At 44.6% G+C, this 17,536-nt stretch overlaps 1 long non-coding RNA gene across 2 annotated transcripts in view; it reads left to right on the forward strand.

The window, feature by feature from the left end:
- Nucleotides 1-17,536, forward strand: part of LOC125969580 (uncharacterized) — a 48,518-nt gene that overhangs the window by 7,032 nt on the left and 23,950 nt on the right. For both annotated transcript variants that reach the window (XR_007481623.2, XR_007481621.1), the window contains exons 3-4: nucleotides 10,514-10,568; nucleotides 15,267-15,442. This is a non-coding gene — a long non-coding RNA (uncharacterized lncRNA). The remainder of the gene's footprint in view (nucleotides 1-10,513; nucleotides 10,569-15,266; nucleotides 15,443-17,536) is intronic.

Consider the following 17,536-nt stretch of genomic DNA (forward strand, 5'->3'; position numbering starts at 1 on the left):
TTCTTGAGACTTTTTGGTGCCTCCTGTGATGATAAACATGTCTACCAGATTTCATATTTCATATTGTTTTTTCAAATCTTCCCAAAATGGCTGCTTAGAACCAAAATGGCAGACTTTGTGTTTTACACCTTTACACTTTTTCGTACGTCTTGTCCACCCAATTTTATGTTAATATTAACCTGTTAATGCAAAATAATTGTTTAGATTTTTCCAGGCCCTCGCCCTAAAATGGTTGCTTCAAAACCAAAATGGCCGACTTCCTGTTGAACTTTGTCAATGGCCCCTTGAGACTTTTTTGTGCAACCTATTATGGTCCACCTAATTCAGTGCCGGTTGGTAAAATCAATGATGGCACCTATGAATAACTTTTGGAGCATTCATGTTGAGGACCCCCTAAAATCCAAACATTTCCACCACGAATGTTGTCGGGCAGAGACGTACAGTTGAAGAAGTTTGCACCCCCCCTCCCCCTTTCCTTCAATCTGTTCGTTCTTGTTAGTGTACGCCTCACTCTGTGCGCAAGAGTATTACCCTCAAACAAGTCTGTCCTCTTTGTTTGGAGCTCTATGGGGACCCCCCCATGCGCACCCCCTCCTTGAATTAGAAAAAAAAAACTGTTTTGGAAAGGCATGTGTGTGGGTGAGAGCGTGGAATCAATACCGTCTTCGTCTTTCTCTGACTTGATTTAAATGAGGGGCTACCGGCTCTGAAGTTGCTCCTCGCCGTGCTCATCATGAAAAGAATGCGCTCGCCGTTATTTTTTATTTTTTTTGCGCCGACTCCAAAGCCCAGCTGGGTTACCATGCGCATATTAATAATTTAATGCAAATAATCATCGCCTATGCGCTTTGACGCGTGGGTTTTTGGAGCTGCTAAGACAAAAGTATGAAAGCGCAGGGGCCTTGGCGTTGCGTCGAGGAAAATAAAGTGAGATGTTACGCGGGGCCTCTTTTCCGGCGTCTCCGCGGGGCCCGCGTGCCTGCCGGGAAATCCCCACGAGGTCCGCACCAGCTCGTCAACTTTCCGTCGGTTTACATCCCGCCGTTCTTTCTTGGTTCAACCTTCGGAATGCGTCAAAGCTTCTTAGCCCCATCCCACCGAAGTAAAGATAATCGCTACTTGTCGCACCAAAATTTCACCATTTTGGACCAATGACGACCCAACTGAGATTCCGGAAAGATCTCCTATATAGAAAATCGAAACACCCAACAATGGCAACAATTTACGTAAAATTTGTAGGCTGGCCCTGATGTTTGGCTTCTTACCTCGCCATATGTCAAAAGTGATACTTGAACCAAATCATAGCTTGATTGGCGGCTCCACACATCACACGGAAAATAAGAAAGAAAGAAAGAAAAAAAAAAAAGATATGAAATGTGCTTTCCCTCGGGTGCTTTGGAGCTTCGACTGCTCTGCGCTTCCCTCGACGCTTCAATAATTCATGTGCGGGATCTGCGCGGGATTGAGCGGATACTTTTGTCCAAATGGACGGAGAATTGCTTTTATTTACAGGAGGCTTATTGTGGAATTTGCACTCACACTCCTGGCTAATTTCATGGACAATTTGTTATTCTTCACCCTTGACCTGCCTCTCAGAAAATAAATAAATAAATAATGAAATAATTATATATATATATATATATATATATATATATATATATATATATATATATATATATATATATATATATGCGCTTAATGCAGTGTGCGCCTGTGGACATTGTCGTCCGGCCGTATTAGCAGCATCTCTGGATTCCTTCCTTGTTTTATGTGGATAATTTGCTCCTGATAGTAGGACGTTTAGTGCGTGTGTTTGTGCGAGCGCAAGAAATGAGAGAGAGCGATTGCGAGAAAGCGAGCTGATGTGGAAGGATGAGGGGAGGCCGAGACAGGAGAGAGCTGCCCCCAGTAATGAGGCCCTTTTATGGGCTTTAATTTGTCCCGCTCCCCTGGGAGACTGATGGATGGCTCTCTTTATGCTTCCACCCCCCCACCCGCTCCACCTCACACATCTGTGATACGCAGGATTTATTTATACCCTGATATTACCTCTCTCTAACAAGTGCTGCCTTGCCATAAAGACCCCCCGCCACCCCCCCCCCCCCCCCCCCCAGACGGATAAATTCGATGAAAAAAAAAATCCTCATTTATTGTGATTCTCCCTATTTGTTTGTTTCTTCTGCGTATAGGCGGGTGGAGAGTGGAGGGAGCGAAACAATTTCGCCCCTGGGCAATTCATTGCAAATTCCGGCTGAGAGGACGTTTCAAGCAAGTTTATCAGCAGTTGTTGGCAAAGGATTAAAAATGACCAGCAGGAAGAGACGCGTTTGGGTTGACAGCGACGCAGCGGTCGGGAATAGTCCACGCCGCGGCGTACCTTTAGCTTTTGTTTTTCGTTGTTTTGTTGTTGTTGTTTCAAAAGAACGGACGCCGCTTGATTCCCAACCATGCCACAAGTTCAAACGGGCCGATGTCATTGTGCGATTCGATGCGCACGTGCACTTGTTGCTACTTATGCAAGATAAGCTAGCATAATAGCGTGTTGGAAAGGTCAAAGATCAGACATATTTGCATTTTATTTGTTAACATGCAACACAGAACAATTTCCAATAAATATTTGAAAGTGTTTTGTTGAACGATATAATGAACTTCAAACTATACTATTAAAAAGCCTGTATTTTAATTTTTTTAAAAATAGTTAAATGAAAACTCAAGTAAATGAATACATACATATCTATTCAAAAAAATGAATAGGGTTTTAAGAAGTTCATATTTTTAAACTCTGCCTAGCAACAAGTGACTTCAAACACCAGAGAACAAATAGCTCAGCAATTATTTTTTATTTCTTTGTCCTTTGCAAGCTAAAAACAACTACAAAAAGTTCTATCATGGAGTTGTTTATATTTTTGTTGTTTAGAATAAACATTAAAATGATGTTTTAGTCATGTAGCCCGCCCGAATACCGCTGGTGTATTTTTACGATTAAAATGCTTGAAATCGTACAACGACACGACAAAATCCCTTTTCCCCTGTCTCCTTCCATCCGTCCTCTTTCCCTTTCAGCCCGATTGCAAAAGCAGCAAACAGAGCGGCAGCGGCGGCAAGGAGAGCAAACAGGGCGAGTAAACACGAGAAAAATATCGCTTTGCTCTCCCGCTGCCCCCTCTGGATATGTGAACGCCGCCGTCTGCCCATCTTGCGTAGTACAGTAGCTCGGGCCGGGGCCACGCTTTGACATGAGGATTGTCAAATCGCACCTCCGAGTAGCTCCTCGCTCGGAGCCGGCACCCGGTTTACATAATCCTCTGATCCCAGGGCCAGCCAGCCCAGCTGGAAATGTGACTACACCTCGCTGTCTTTGAGCTCTTTACAGTGACGATAGCAAGGAAAGCTTTACTAAGTCTCAAATTTGAGACCTCACACAGCTACCCCTGACTTTGGGATTCTCCTTTTATTGCGGGCACAGACTGGTGCTGACCCTCACCGAGGATGGAAGCCCACCGGCAGCGCCGCCTTTGGCACTTTGCTTTCAACTCGGCGAGGTGTCCCGAGCTTCCGCCTGGACGCGCGACAGAAAGCCATCTGTCGGCTGTGATCGCGCGCTTAAGCGTCTTCATTAAGCCTCATTGGCGCTTTGTTTGATTTCAGTGTCCCCCCCCCCCCCCAAGTATGCATGAGGCGGGGGTGTTTACATGACGTTTTGTACTGAAAGCGGACTGCGCTTCAGCTTGAGGTCACAAACTGATTTCTGATGAAAAAGCAGCAGTTTCAGCATTTTCAGCAAGCCGTCCAGGTCCTGAAGGAACAAAGCAGCCCCAAACCATCATTTTACTGCCACAGAACATTAGTGTCATATTATTGGCTCATTTAAGTTTATCTAGGTGTAATTCAACTAAAATTACCATTTTCTTTCGGTCGGCTATGACACTGTGGCATCTCTGCCATCCTATTGATCATCCATTCGTCAACGTCGCCGAGTAGGAAAAACTCCCAAAAGCACATCGCCTTCTCCCCCCCCCCCCTCCCGGTGTTTCTTTCACCATCCATTACAAGTGTGTGACAGCTTCCAGACGGCATGAGAGGAGTAGGGCGGGGGTGGTGAACAATGCCTTGTGACCCTCAGTCAGTACCACCCTGCAGCTCCAACTCCCAGCAGGCCTCCAGAGGTAGAGGTGCTGGATGCTGGACCCTCCACTCTCCCCACCTCATCCCATCGCCCCTGCCCCTTTTGGAATCAATTGCTCTGCAACACCATACAAACGATCCGGTGAAGCCCATGCATCACTGCGTGCACACACACACACACACATACTGCACCACCAACAATGACCAGCCACGTGGCTGGGGAGTGTTAAAAGACAGTCAAGATGGAGTGTGACCATTGGTGTGGCTTGTCAGCCACTTTGGCACTTTGGACGATTTGTTTCCTGTTTTGCCATGTGGTAAAATGAAGGAATCCCCCAAAGGTCCCTAATTTTCTGTAAAAATGAGTCTTGAAATGTCAAAACTATGGAGTCCGCATTGTTGGATTCTTTGGCACATATGTTGACTTGAGTCAGGCTAATGTGTAACCTTTGCACACCTACCGGTTGAAACCAGTCAAGGTAATCAAATAACCATTTTGGGACAAATATCTAGCAGAAAAGGGCTCATGTCTTGATCTTCCTGGCATCTGTGAAATAGTTCACCAGAGATTCTCCAGTCTGCTGGTCGTCACTGTTAGCATAACATTAGCATTAAAGGCCCCATGAAAGTTCAAATAGGAAGTCAGCCATTTAGAAACTAAGCTACCATTTTCAGGAAAATATGCCCAGGGGGCCTCGTCCTCATTTTGATTTATTTCCTGTTTGGCTAAAATCCTCGTTAATTTACAGTTTTATTGAATATACTTTTGATGATCTTTTGTGATATAAGGAAACTGCAAATCCGCAATTGGTAGATCTGAACACCTCTCTGGTCAGGCCTATTGTTGACTTCAAGTGTTGCATTAATCTCACTCCCAGAGGTCCCCTTGGAGCCAAGTGCCCTCCCCCTCCCCCTTTCACCCACACACGCACACGAGCGATGACGAAATTGTGTTAATTTAGCCAGCCAGTGGTATTAACCATATTATATCAAATAAGTGCCACAGACAATTGGGCAGCCAGCTCGCTGACTTGGTTTTAATTGATTTTTTTACATGCTCTCAGCCGCCCGTGATTTGGTTTCCCTCTGACACTATGTTTATTAAAGGCAGATTGCATAAAGGAATACATAGATATTGTTGGCGGGCTTCATATGAGCTCCGAGACGGCGTTTTAATATTGGGGTAGGAGTTTATTTTGATTGAAGTCGATATGTACGTTTCAAGAAGGGGGTCCACCTTCACCCTGCACTTAATAGTCCAAGTCAGGAGATTAGGAGCAGGATGGACTCACAAGCAAAAATGACCTTTTATAAAGAATTTTTTGCAAAGAAAACAACTTTGACCTGGATCGGGTTTCCGATAATCGATTAGTTGTCGATTAATCGATTCATTGCGTAAAGCTGTTTCTATAGCCTCGGCAAACAGTTCCTTTTTTTTAAAATTCTATTTCCTGCAAGTGTATAATGTCTCTTTCTTCTCGAACATCTTTTACCAGCTGTCTGGGTCTTAAAGGCATGCTGTTCAGCCCCGGAGAAAATCCCCCCTAATCATCTTTTTGTGTTGGAGGGCCACAATATGCTGAAGCAGGCAGGGTACATGCACACACACACACACACGTTTACGGAGGTTGCCAGCCCGCCGCTTTCTTGTCGCCTTCCCCCCCGGGGGCGAAAGGAAGGCGGGAGACGAGGTAGTGCAGAGTGTTGGCTATAATCACTTGTTAGAAGGTCTGCCTGAAAGATCGCTACAACTACTTTGTGCCTTCTAACTGGTGCCCGTACCAACATTTTTGAAGTGGCTCGGGGTTATTTTTGGTTTATCGGGAACAAATCGGTCTCCGTATCGTAAAAAATAAAATCGAATATAGTGCCAGATATGTAATCAATCAACTGTATTATTTCTTTATATTATTTTTGATTGTGTAGTAGAAGAAATGAACGATTAAGAATGCCTTCCAAGTAATTTTAGATTTATAAAAATTTCAATTTATTACGATTATTATGTGTCTAAGCTAGCTGTCTGCGTAGCCTTCTTAAAAATCGTATTGTGAGTTCCTCTTGTTTCCACAGTGATCTGCATTAACTCTTTTGTAAGAAAAAAAATGAAGAAGAAAAAAATAGCGCAACCTTGGCCACGCTTCAAGATAAAACCTCAGGTACCGACAGACGGACACGCTCGTCGTCGTCTTGCATTATTTTCATCCCTCGCATCATGCCAAGAATGAAAACTGGCGTGGCGATGTTGTTACCCAATGTTCTCTCTCCCGGGCTGTATATCACATCATAAAGAATACATAAAACTCCTTCTAAAAAGAAAAAAAGGCAGGGGAGGAAAAAAAGAAAAAAACTCCTCAGTCTCCAAGGCATCGGCGCTGAGAAGCAGCCCCTGTTTTCAAACTCTGAACAGAAACAAAAGAAGTTTCCTTGCAAGGAACGGGGAAAAAAAACAATCTTGCGCGTACTGTGACAGGAAAAAGAGGGACAATGTTAGCCATAATAATAATAATAATAATGATGAAAATAAAAATAGTAATAATAATAATGTGACCGCTGAAGTGAAATGCCGTGGAATGAATTGAAACGAATGTTAAAGGGAAAGGTTATTTTGAAAATGCATAAATGTTTTGAATGGGAGTCACTCCGAATATGTCGAATGAAATGAATCGTCGGAATGGTTTGAATCGGTCAAGCCATTCGGGGAAGAGGAGGGAAAGTGTCTCTTTATTTCGAAATTTTGTTTTGGAATTTTGCACATGGGGATGAATCCCAAGTCGAAATAGTCGGCATCGGTCGAGAAATGCGGAAGGAAGAGATAAATACCGTTTGCAAACGGTTTCTTCGTTTGGGAGTATCGCAAATGGGAATGGCTCCTTTTGAACGGGGATGGATTCGTTTGAATCGGAACGAGTGACTCGACTCATGAAAAACTACGCTGAGAGGCAGCCTCCAAAAAGCAAAGGCGGTCCGCCATTAGATGCCGAGCGGAAGCCGCGGCGGACAGAAGGCGCCTTTGCTTGCCAAGCCGAGCGCGCTCGGCGCCCGCGGCGCGCCCCGAGCTCGTCTTTGACTCAAAGCCCGCCTTTCACTTCTTTTAGCCTCATTCGCATGTGGCGCGCTACACGCAAACCCGGCGCGCTCGCAGCCTGCCTCCTGTGCGTGCGCACACGCGGGCGCCTTTGTGTGTTTCCCAACCGGCGCTTGGCTGTTTTCGTGCTGCATGTTCGCAAATTCACCTGAGGCGCACCTGTACGATCAGCGTGCTGAGGCGGATGCAGAGGAAAGAATCGCTTGCAGAGATTTCGATAGAATATTTGAGAGAACTAGGCATTTGTTTACTTTGCCCGTTCATAAATATGAGAGCTATATTTTTGTTAAGTGTAGCAGTTCAGATTTGGTCTTAAGCTCTCGAGATTTTGAAACCAAACTCCAGACCGGCCATGGACTAACTTTTGCGACTTTCAGTTTCATCACAATATTTTGAGCATCTGACAGTTCCCAAATGAGAAGCCCATTCCCTTTTGCTGAAGCTCAAGATGTCTTTATCAAGAGGAGCCTTTTCTGACAGCCCAGTCAGTCTCCTTGAGGTGACTTGGCACCTCAGGGGGGGCGGGGGGAGTTGGGGGGGGTTGCCGTGTGGCCGTCCACTGGCAGCTAGTGGAGTGGAAGTAGAAGAGGGCAGTTTGAACGTAATCGCTTTTGACTGGCACGTGTTACACGCTCGGGCGCATCATTGATTGGGCGCTTGTTTGCTCAATCACGGCCACGGTCCCGCCCGTCTGCTCGGTTCCGGCGGTCGGGTTCGACGAAAGCAAACGTGATAAAACGAAGGTTGGGATGACGACGACCGAGATAAAACAAGCGTCCTGAATCATCGGCTAATCTTAGCACTTTGGTTTTTCCTCCGCGGACACTCAGCATAACACCCTTCCTCCTCATCCTCTCTTCCACTTCACCCTCCCTCCCCCCCTTCCTCCCCCACCCACCCACTCGCCCGTGTTCCAGACATGCTTTTTACAGCTCGGAGGATGTGGGAGAGCTTGGTGTCATGGGTCAATGTCACTCAGCCAGATGTTTCCTTTGGCACACACAAGGGCAGCCGAGACGGCGTGTCCAGATGTTCTTCTCCTGGACCATCAAAGATAAATTAATTGATAATAATTATTGTAATGCTCCTATCCGTGGAGAGCTTACGTGTTACTTTTCTCGTGCCCGCAACCGAAATGGTGAAATTTTTCCACTAGAGTCAAAGACAGAAAAGAGAAGCTAAGACGCCACGGCTCTGATGTATGATCATTTGTATCCTTTATTTAGGATGATAACTCCTCTTGACAATGGCCGGTAAACAAGAGTGTGTCTCTCCGCAGCGAGGTGAGCTATCGCACTTTGATCTGATATTGATCGCCTCCCCCCCCTCCCCTTGCTCCCGCCTTCTTCAATCACTCCCCCGTTAAAACATTGGCGACGGCCCGAGGCGTTGAAGCACAGCGGCGAGGTTAATTGATACCCTCTCCGCGCTGTTAAAAGAAAAAGAAAATCATAAACAGCTATGGAAACACTTGTATTGGAGTTGATTTTGAATGATAAGTTAATCATTCTAATAAAATCCAGTACAATAAAAATAATATAATTAAAAAATACGATAAAATATACAATTCATTTGTTTCAAATTGAACATCAAATGTTTTAATTTGACATGTTCACGTACCTGACAGCAATATTTCTGTCCTATCATCTGTCATTGATGATCATATGGAGGAAATGTAAAATCTATACATTTTAATTTTATGTATATAAAATCTATATTTTATATATTGCAGAGGCCTTGATATGAATTCATGATCATTTCACTCCTTTTTATGTTAAGAGGAAAAAAGTTTGTGTGTTGTATTTCCTTATATGTGTGTTTCATTTCTCTCTCTGCGGGAGCGAGGCGGAGGTGGGGGGGTGCAGGTGTGTAATGGGTGAGATGATGAAGTTTCAGCGTTCAGGTGGATGTGTCATCCATTACGGCCAGCAGAAAGGCGGCAGATAAATCACCTTATCAGGCCCCGGCCTTCTCCCCGCTGAGCTGAGGCGGGCTAGCGAGGGGGGGAAATCCATCACGCTCCACAAATAGGACATGACTCAGACATCAACGCGCTTGTGTACACGGCGAGGTGCGGCTTTAACGCCGCACTGCACCTCCTCTCGGGGGCGTCGGCTTGGCAAATCTGGGTTTACCTAGTGTTTACATCCTGGTGACTGGGTCGTACCATTTTTTGCTCAATTCTTGGGGGTCTCGAGTGTAAAAATCACATTGTGCTGGTTGGGATGTACCACTTCTTTTACAGGGATAGGGGAAGACTTTCCAGGATTTTAAACAGAATAATTAAAAAAAACAACAAAGACCTGAAACAGACCTGGACCAAAAAAAAATGAAATTAATTTGACCATAGTAATATCATATGATTACAAATGTCCGTATTATCTCTGAATTGCTGCTTTGAAAATGTTAAGGTTTAGCCTCCCCTTTAAACCCAAATTTCCCAAATGTTTAATTACAATTCGCACGCACACACACGAAGTTACTGTACCTCGATGGCTTCCCATGGCTGGTTGCCAGGCAACAATAATGACAGTGACCTTTTCGAAATCAGTGGGATATGTCTCACTTGTGGGGCCTTGCCAGTTATCACAGTGCGCACACACACACACACACACACTTTTTTGTTATACACCGCCACACAAAGACTTTTTTTTTTTTTTTTCATTTAAGCGCATTTTTGCCCTTGAGGAAACCCGGAGGAGTTAGCGTTCCACTCGCTAGCTGCTTGTCACCCCCCGCCCGCCCCCCTCCCCTTTTGCTCATCCTCTTAACGTAAGAGCAGTCTATTGGTATTCAGCAGCACAGGTATGTTAAGACAGCAGAGGGCTTTTTAAACATCTTAGCCGCTGTTTGTTCTGTCTCTGGCGGGGGCCCCTGGTGTCGTACACCGGGGCGCTTTGGGAATAAGACAAGGAGAATTGCAAATTTGTTTTTCGCCGGCGACAAGCGCCATGTTACTCTACTTGAATGTTTTGTACATAAACACTCTCAAAGGTGGAGTGTTTTGTTTAATTTTTGGGGTGTTTTATTTTTCTTGCAAGAGCATCCGGGAGGTTCACTTGTTTTGATTAATGACTCGTCTACAAAGCTCGTTTGATGCCGTTGTTGTTTCGTCGGAACAAAAAGGCACAATACGCGACATAGCGTTAAAAGGGGACGTAGTATGAATAGTTGACTTTTTAATGGCTAGTATATAAATAGTTGGTGTTTTGGAGTGGCCTTCCACCCACCAAGTGTGAAATTAAACAACCGGGTAGAGTGTTTATTTGACTAAAACTGGATTTTGTTGTCTTGTCATTGCAGCCCCCATCTGATTGAACCGAATTGAAAATTGGAGAAAATGTGGTGTTTGTACAAGGTTGGTACCTACTTTTTTTTTTCCCCCAGTACAACATTTATGAAACTGCTGCAAGACCCTCAAGCGTGTTGATAGTGATGGCCGTACTATATTTTAAAGGAGGAGCTCCATCTTTTTAGAAAATAAATGGATCTAGTGCAGTTCCCTGAGGAACGCCGTTCTAAAACGATTGTCGTTCTATTGTTGTTACTTTTGATGGATGTTTGAGACATCATCGTGCAAAATCGTGTATGCAAACTACACTATATTGACAAAAGTTTCAGGACAGGTAAGAAGTCCAGGATGTAAAGTAAAATGGGACAAAATGTGGATTTTCCAACCACCTTCTGGCAACACCTACAAAATGGAGTTATTTTTGTTTTCATTTAGGCAGATTAACAGCCTTGCACTTTATTATTATTATTAAATCTTATTATAGATCAAAATACCTAAATCGTCTGTAGAAAACAAATGGCTCTATTGAACTTCCCTGAGGGACGCCACTCTAAATTCTTCCCCACTGTTTGTTGTGACTTTAAATGAATGTCATTCAAATACAGAACATCGTTCCCAGAGTCCCACCACTTGTGTCCATGTAGTATACGTCAGTGTCCGATTCAAGCCGGACACAACAGGGGAGCAGTTAGCATAAAAGCAACAGAAAGTTTCCCCGGGCATCGATCGTGTACGGAATCGGGAAAAACCTTCGGCGGTTGTCTCTTAAGTCACCTGGCTTGCATGTGAATGACAAAAACTCGTGTCTGTCGCCCCTTTTATGAAATCCTTTACAAGTGGCCTGACACCAGGGCCTCTGCCTTGTGCAGGCTGTATATTTCTATTCATAATTGATGGCCGGGACCCAGACAGACAGAGCGCTACACATGTAATATGGATTCGCTCTCGGTTACAGATGCATGCCCTCATCTGGACTTGACTCTCGGCTGTCATTGTGTGTGCCCACACAGGGAAAAGGGCTGTATCGGCTTTTGGTTGGCAATTACTGGTGTTGTTTCATCTTTAGTTGGTTTTTCCATAAACATAACGATGTGCCTTTAAATTCGCAAACGGATCGTCCATCCCAGGTTATAGTTTCACTTTCTTTCCTGTTTGCCCTTTGTATCCTCTTGGAGAAAATGCATATAACGAAAATATTTTTGAATAGTTACATTGACATGGATGGAGCTTGTGTGAACAAAATTATAGTTGGACAACACCACTGAAGAGAGTACCGGCCTTCACCTGTTTTTATTTATTCATTTGCCTGTTTAAAAAAAAAAAAAAAAAAAAGACTTAAGTGACATTTTGGCCTCGGCGGAGGTCCGGGCCCTCTAGCACTCTCTAGCTTGAGGGCGCAGACCCGTGCAGTGGATTTAAAAATTGATTTGAATTTGGATTTGTCACAAATGGCACAGTTTGCTCTTCTTCCATATTGAAGTTTGTCGGAAATTTGTTTAGAAAACTGGCAAATTAGCTTTTGCTAGTCTGTTGGACAAAATCTTGAGCAGGTGGTCGGCTAGGCAATCTGAACTCTGCATTATAGTGACAACTGACTGCCCATGTTGTCCTCCTCACACATTAACTACTTTTGTCCAAATTGATTGAGTGCCCCCACAACCAATCCCAATGTCTCGCTCTACTTTAGTCCACCAGTCTCGACTGAAGTTCACAGAGGCCAGAGTTCATAGTCTGTGTTTCCATAGCAACATTTGACATGTCCTCCCACCAAAACAGAAAGTCTCTCAATTCTCTGTAATGGGTTTGACCTTTGAACCCTGTCTCTCAAGCAGACCGGCATCCCCGTTTGTGACGGCGGCCTGCAGCCACGCAAGGGTTAATAAGCAATGAGGCGCTATCGTGTCCTCTGAGTGGACAGGTGAGGCTAATGCTAGAGGCTATAGGGGCAAAGTACATTTTCATATACGTCTTTGCATTTGACAGTTTTGAGAGTCTTTGCTTAATCAATCAAAAGAGCAGCGGAGTTGACAAACGTTTCTTCAACTTGGATTACAAACATAAAATACCTACATTCAGATTAGTTAATTAGTCTTCGTTAAAAATGCTAAGAAACATAATGAAGGCATAGCAAATACCGGAAAGGCCAAACATTCATTTCCCAGGGTTGTCAAACCTTTGGTTTATTAACACAAAGTAGTCATGCTTCAGGTTTTTTTAATTGACTTAAAAGCTACGACCTCACAAAGGTCCCCCCCCCCCCCCCCATCATCATGACACCGCACCCATCCAATCACCTCCTCCCGCCAGCGTCGTCCGTTGCATTATTTATGCGCACTAATCAGGAACCCCCAGCTCCGGTCTGCTAGCTACCCTACCGCTAACATCACTTCCCTGACCCGACCCTCCCTGTTTCCCCACAGCGTTGTTGTGTGTTTACGCTAACGTCTGCTCATTAAGGGCTAGCCAAGCCGGGCTAGCGCTCGTTTGCTTTTTGACACTCTCCGAGGTGGAGTCCGGGGTACGGCTCCGAGCTAATCTGGAACAACAGGCGAAATGCACGTCGGTAGCTAGCACGCACAGATGTAGCCTACGAGGACTCGCGATCCAGCTTCATTATTGTCGTAATTAGCGCTCCTCTGTGGTGGTCCTTGGTGTCGGCCACGTGAGCCGTGACCTCCTCTCGGGAGGTAGACTGAGGGCAGACTGCTCTGAGCCTCTGCAAGCAACACAACTGTTTGCTCATTTGAAGCTCGGGCACACAGAAGCATTTTATTTGTACGATTACGGTTTTTAAGAAACATTTTAAAATGAATCGCCAAATTTCCACACCCTCGAAATGTTCCTGAAAACACGTTTGCGTTCCTCTCGAGGGCAAGCATGCGTCATTTGAGTTAGCGACTCCTGCCTTGTGCCTTTTTCCTGTTTCCAATGCTCGTCAAGGCAGGTAGCAAAAGGCGCTAACAGGGCAGCTCAAGGTGGAAGTCCCGTGAAGGACACGGCTCCCTCGGGGTGGCCTAGCAATGAGCGCGGGAGCGTGAAGGACTGCAGCCGTGGGCTCGCGACATTCCATTTGTTTGCGTGGCAACTCGGGCATTTTGCAAAGTACTCACAACCTATACTTATGATATCACTTTTCATAAATTAGATTAATCTCCAACGTTTGAGAGAGAGAGACAGAGCCAGAAAGAAAGAGAGCGAGAAGAGAGAGAAAGAGAGTATATACAGTACACACAAGAGGGAGAGAGAGAGAGTATACACATAAGAGAGAGAATCAGACAATATGCGACCTTAGCAATGATAAGTGATTCAAAAAATGGATGGATATTTAGAATCTTTTTATCGCTGTCAATTTTGACCTTAGCATTCTAGTAACAAAGTACAATATTTGTACATCACTGGTTCTATCCTGTCTTCTGTTTGAGTACAAGTAATGAAGTCGGTGTCCAGATCACCGCCACTGGGAATTCGGGGCCCCGTGAAGTGGCGCTTCCTTGAGCCTTGCTCTCCGCGCGCGCCCGATCCTCCAGAAAAACAAATGCTTTACATTCAAACAGCTAACAAGGATGCAATGTATTTTGACTGGAGAGTTTGCCGGTGTCAACGCGCACGCTGCATTAAAGCAGACGTATGCATAATTCACGCACGACAGCGAATGGCTACAGCGTGTCGGATGAATAAACTATAATGCTAAATATTTGACAGAATGCTAATAATTGCAGAAAGAATTCATTAGCATCCGCGAGGCATCCTTATGAATAATGGACCTCGAGGAGTGCGGGAACATCACGCCGGATCTTCCCATATGGGCCTGATACCTGATCACTTCATTCATGGCAATGCCGCTTTGCATGAGCGCCATGTGAAGGCCAAAAGCGCCATCTGGTGGTGATGCAGAGGGCTAAATTTTGGGGGATTTTGTTCCAACCGTGCGCTGAAAGGGGGTTTGGGCGTTTACAGGTGCCTCAAAAAAAAAATGACAATTTGCAGAACATGTTAGCAGTTGAATTCAAAAAGTGAAACTCCTAATTTGATTCATTAAATTTAGTGACATTATTCATAATTTTGATTAATCTTACATATAATACATACTAACACAAGAAACAGTTCTGCAAACATTTTTATTTCACGTTATATTTAGTTGAATTGTAACCCTGCGAACTAACTTAAACTGGAAAACCCGCTACTTCCGAACTAATTAACTAAAAACTACAAGGATTAAAGTTTGGTGCATATTTTCGAATACTGACTTCTTCCTTGGTCGATGTGTTAACGCCCAATTTTACCAGTTTCAGAATAATCCAGCAAAAGTTTATTCTTTTGTCTGTTGCTTCAGCCCTTCTTCTTTTTTTTTCTTCTTCTTTTTCTTCTTCAATGCCACGCTAAACATTTCAATCTGAGTTTAAACTGGTTGCTCCAGTCCTGTAGATAGTTGACTAGTTAGCGCGTTAGCTAATTAGCAAGGTTGTTAGGCATGAAAAATGGCCACCCAGCTGTGCGTTGTTTATGCAAGGCGAGGCCTTTATGTCTCCAAGCGGACAATTATTGGAGCGGAGGCCGCTTTTGAAGAAAATTATGTCATAAAATGACACAATGTCAACATTTTTACAGTCAGGGAGGTGTTGATACATTTGAAACGCTAACAAACCGTGTCGCGTCACTTGAGGTGATCAAAGTTGACTTCTGTGTTTCCCCCAGCTGTCTTTTTCTGTGAAAAACCAATGTATATTTCAAAAGGGATTGACTCCCCATCTTGCCCTTTTACAGATTTATGCATTTGCAGATTATTTATATCCGAGGATGCGGCGAAAAGCCGCCTCTGTCACGAAGAGACGGCTCGGCTCACTTTCGGCCGCGAGGTGCAAATGTTTGAAAAGAGGCTTCTTCCAAGGCCGGGAAATCACTTCGATGTTGTTGTGAAGCCTCCTCTGCATCTACCACAAGTAAGAAATCACTCATTTCCATCTCACCAAATTCAATTATTATGGCTTTGTAAGGAATAAATGTCTTAAATTAAATTGATTTTTTAAATTAAAATAATAATAAGAAGAATGATAATAATAATTAATAAGATTTAGTTAAGTGGAGCTATTTTTCTATCAATTTTAAACTCTTTCTCCATTGAATAAAAAAAGAAAAACTCCCAAAATTTCACCAATGATGAAGTCACCGGCAAGGCAACACAATGCTGTTAATTAATGATTACATCGCCGGGGACCTCATCTTATGAATAGCCTGTGGATAATTAAAAACCCGGACTTGGACCGCCAAGGATCTTCCGGGACGTCCAAGCCAGGGAATTCACACACAATACACAACAATTGACAATTTGCGGCGCAATCTGAAGAGAAAGCGCACAAGGCCTTGGCCCCCGAAGAGCGTAAATAGAAAAAAAAGAATATGTGTAAATGGATATTAAAAGCAATGTTCTCGTCACCGTTGCTGTTTTCACATCGCCCCCCCCCCCTTCTTCTCTTTCCTACCTTTCACTTTCCTCCCCGAGGCCACGAAACACTACTTTTACATATATTACCTTTTGATTAATGGAGCCGTATTCATTATTCCGCCCCGTCGCTAATTAGAAAACGCACTCCCGCTAATGATATACAGTCAGAATAATACTTGCCCACGAGGCATTGCCATCGCGTCGGCTTTCACGCTCGCGCGAGCTCGCGGTCCGGGGCGGCGACGCAACTTTTGCGACTCCATTAGCACGGGAGTCACGGTGTCATTGTTGTCTGTCGTAATGAGGCCCTCCCGTCTCCGGAGAGAGGAGGCTTGATGAGGTACGAGTCGCTCTTAATCAGCGTGCGGTGGAGGCCGGCGTGATTGTTTTTCTCCGTAGCATTCAAACAGATATATCGGTATCGTATTTTCAAATCCAGTCAACCGACGTGTGTTCGCAATTGAAGGATCTGTCCTTCATTGAATTTTTTTTTTGTTGCTGTATTTGTGGTCAAATCAAAGCGATGGCGAATGTAAAGATAGTGCTTTGACGCCACCATGAGGTTCATAACGTTGATGAGGTGAATGCAATAATAACTCCCTCACGATGAAAAGCCAATATTTGGATTGTCCGTTGTCCAATCACCCTCGTGTGGCTTTAGCGGCCCCCCTACTGTTCTAAAAGTGAGGACCATCCATATCACACCTACTACACACTTTTTCCCCCCTACTAATGCAAGCTATTCCCCGCGGCCGCAGCGTGACAGAGGTAATGGCTGGAGGGGTGTGATGGAGGCAATGGGTCACAGCATGTTAGCGACAAGGTTACAACAACTTTCGGAAGGGGGGGGGGGGGCGAGGCGTTTCGGGTTTGGTGTAGTAACGGAGCAAGATCAGCAACAAAGCCGCTCTACAAATTCTGCCAAATCGGTCAGAAACAGACTCCATGAGGTCGCCGTTGCCATTTTTTTGGTCGTAGCCAAACCGGTTCCGCATTGAGGTCCACCAGAATAGCCTTCCCGGGAACTCCGAGCAGGTGCAAACAGTCAAAAATGACAAAGCGGCTCATTTCCAAGGTCAGCATTTTCGAAGATTACGTTATTTTCTCCTTTCCACTCCGTCCGAGTGCCATTAGAGAGCCGTGCGCTGCCATTAGTGTTGTAATGGAGCCTTCTAGTTCCGCTTCGGCCTCTCTGCTGACCGAGCTCTCTCGTTAAATTATAACGGCCGTGTGATTGCGTCATTGATTCTCATCGGGAATTACATATTCTTCTAAAGTTTGCAAAAAGAAGTCGCATTGGACATTGCTGAAAACGAAAACATAAATCCAGGAAACGCGGATGCGATGTACTTTTCTTTCTCACTTAGCGCAAATGTTTGTTTTATAAACTTTGAGCCAAAGTGCTCGCCACAAGATATCATCGTTTTGTGGCAGTTTGGCAAATTCCAGTAGCTTTTTTCGGATTAGGCTGTCGTCGGCCGATTGTCTCGTTTCGGGACGATTCTCCGATGGCGAACGTTAACGAGAAGCTGACGGAAAATAAATCACAAGCGATGTCGAATTTGTGCGCCTCCCGTGGCGGCTCCTGTCA

The sequence above is a fragment of the Syngnathus scovelli genome, chromosome 5, assembly GCF_024217435.2.
Source record: "Syngnathus scovelli strain Florida chromosome 5, RoL_Ssco_1.2, whole genome shotgun sequence".
Classification (NCBI taxonomy): domain Eukaryota; kingdom Metazoa; phylum Chordata; class Actinopteri; order Syngnathiformes; family Syngnathidae; genus Syngnathus; species Syngnathus scovelli.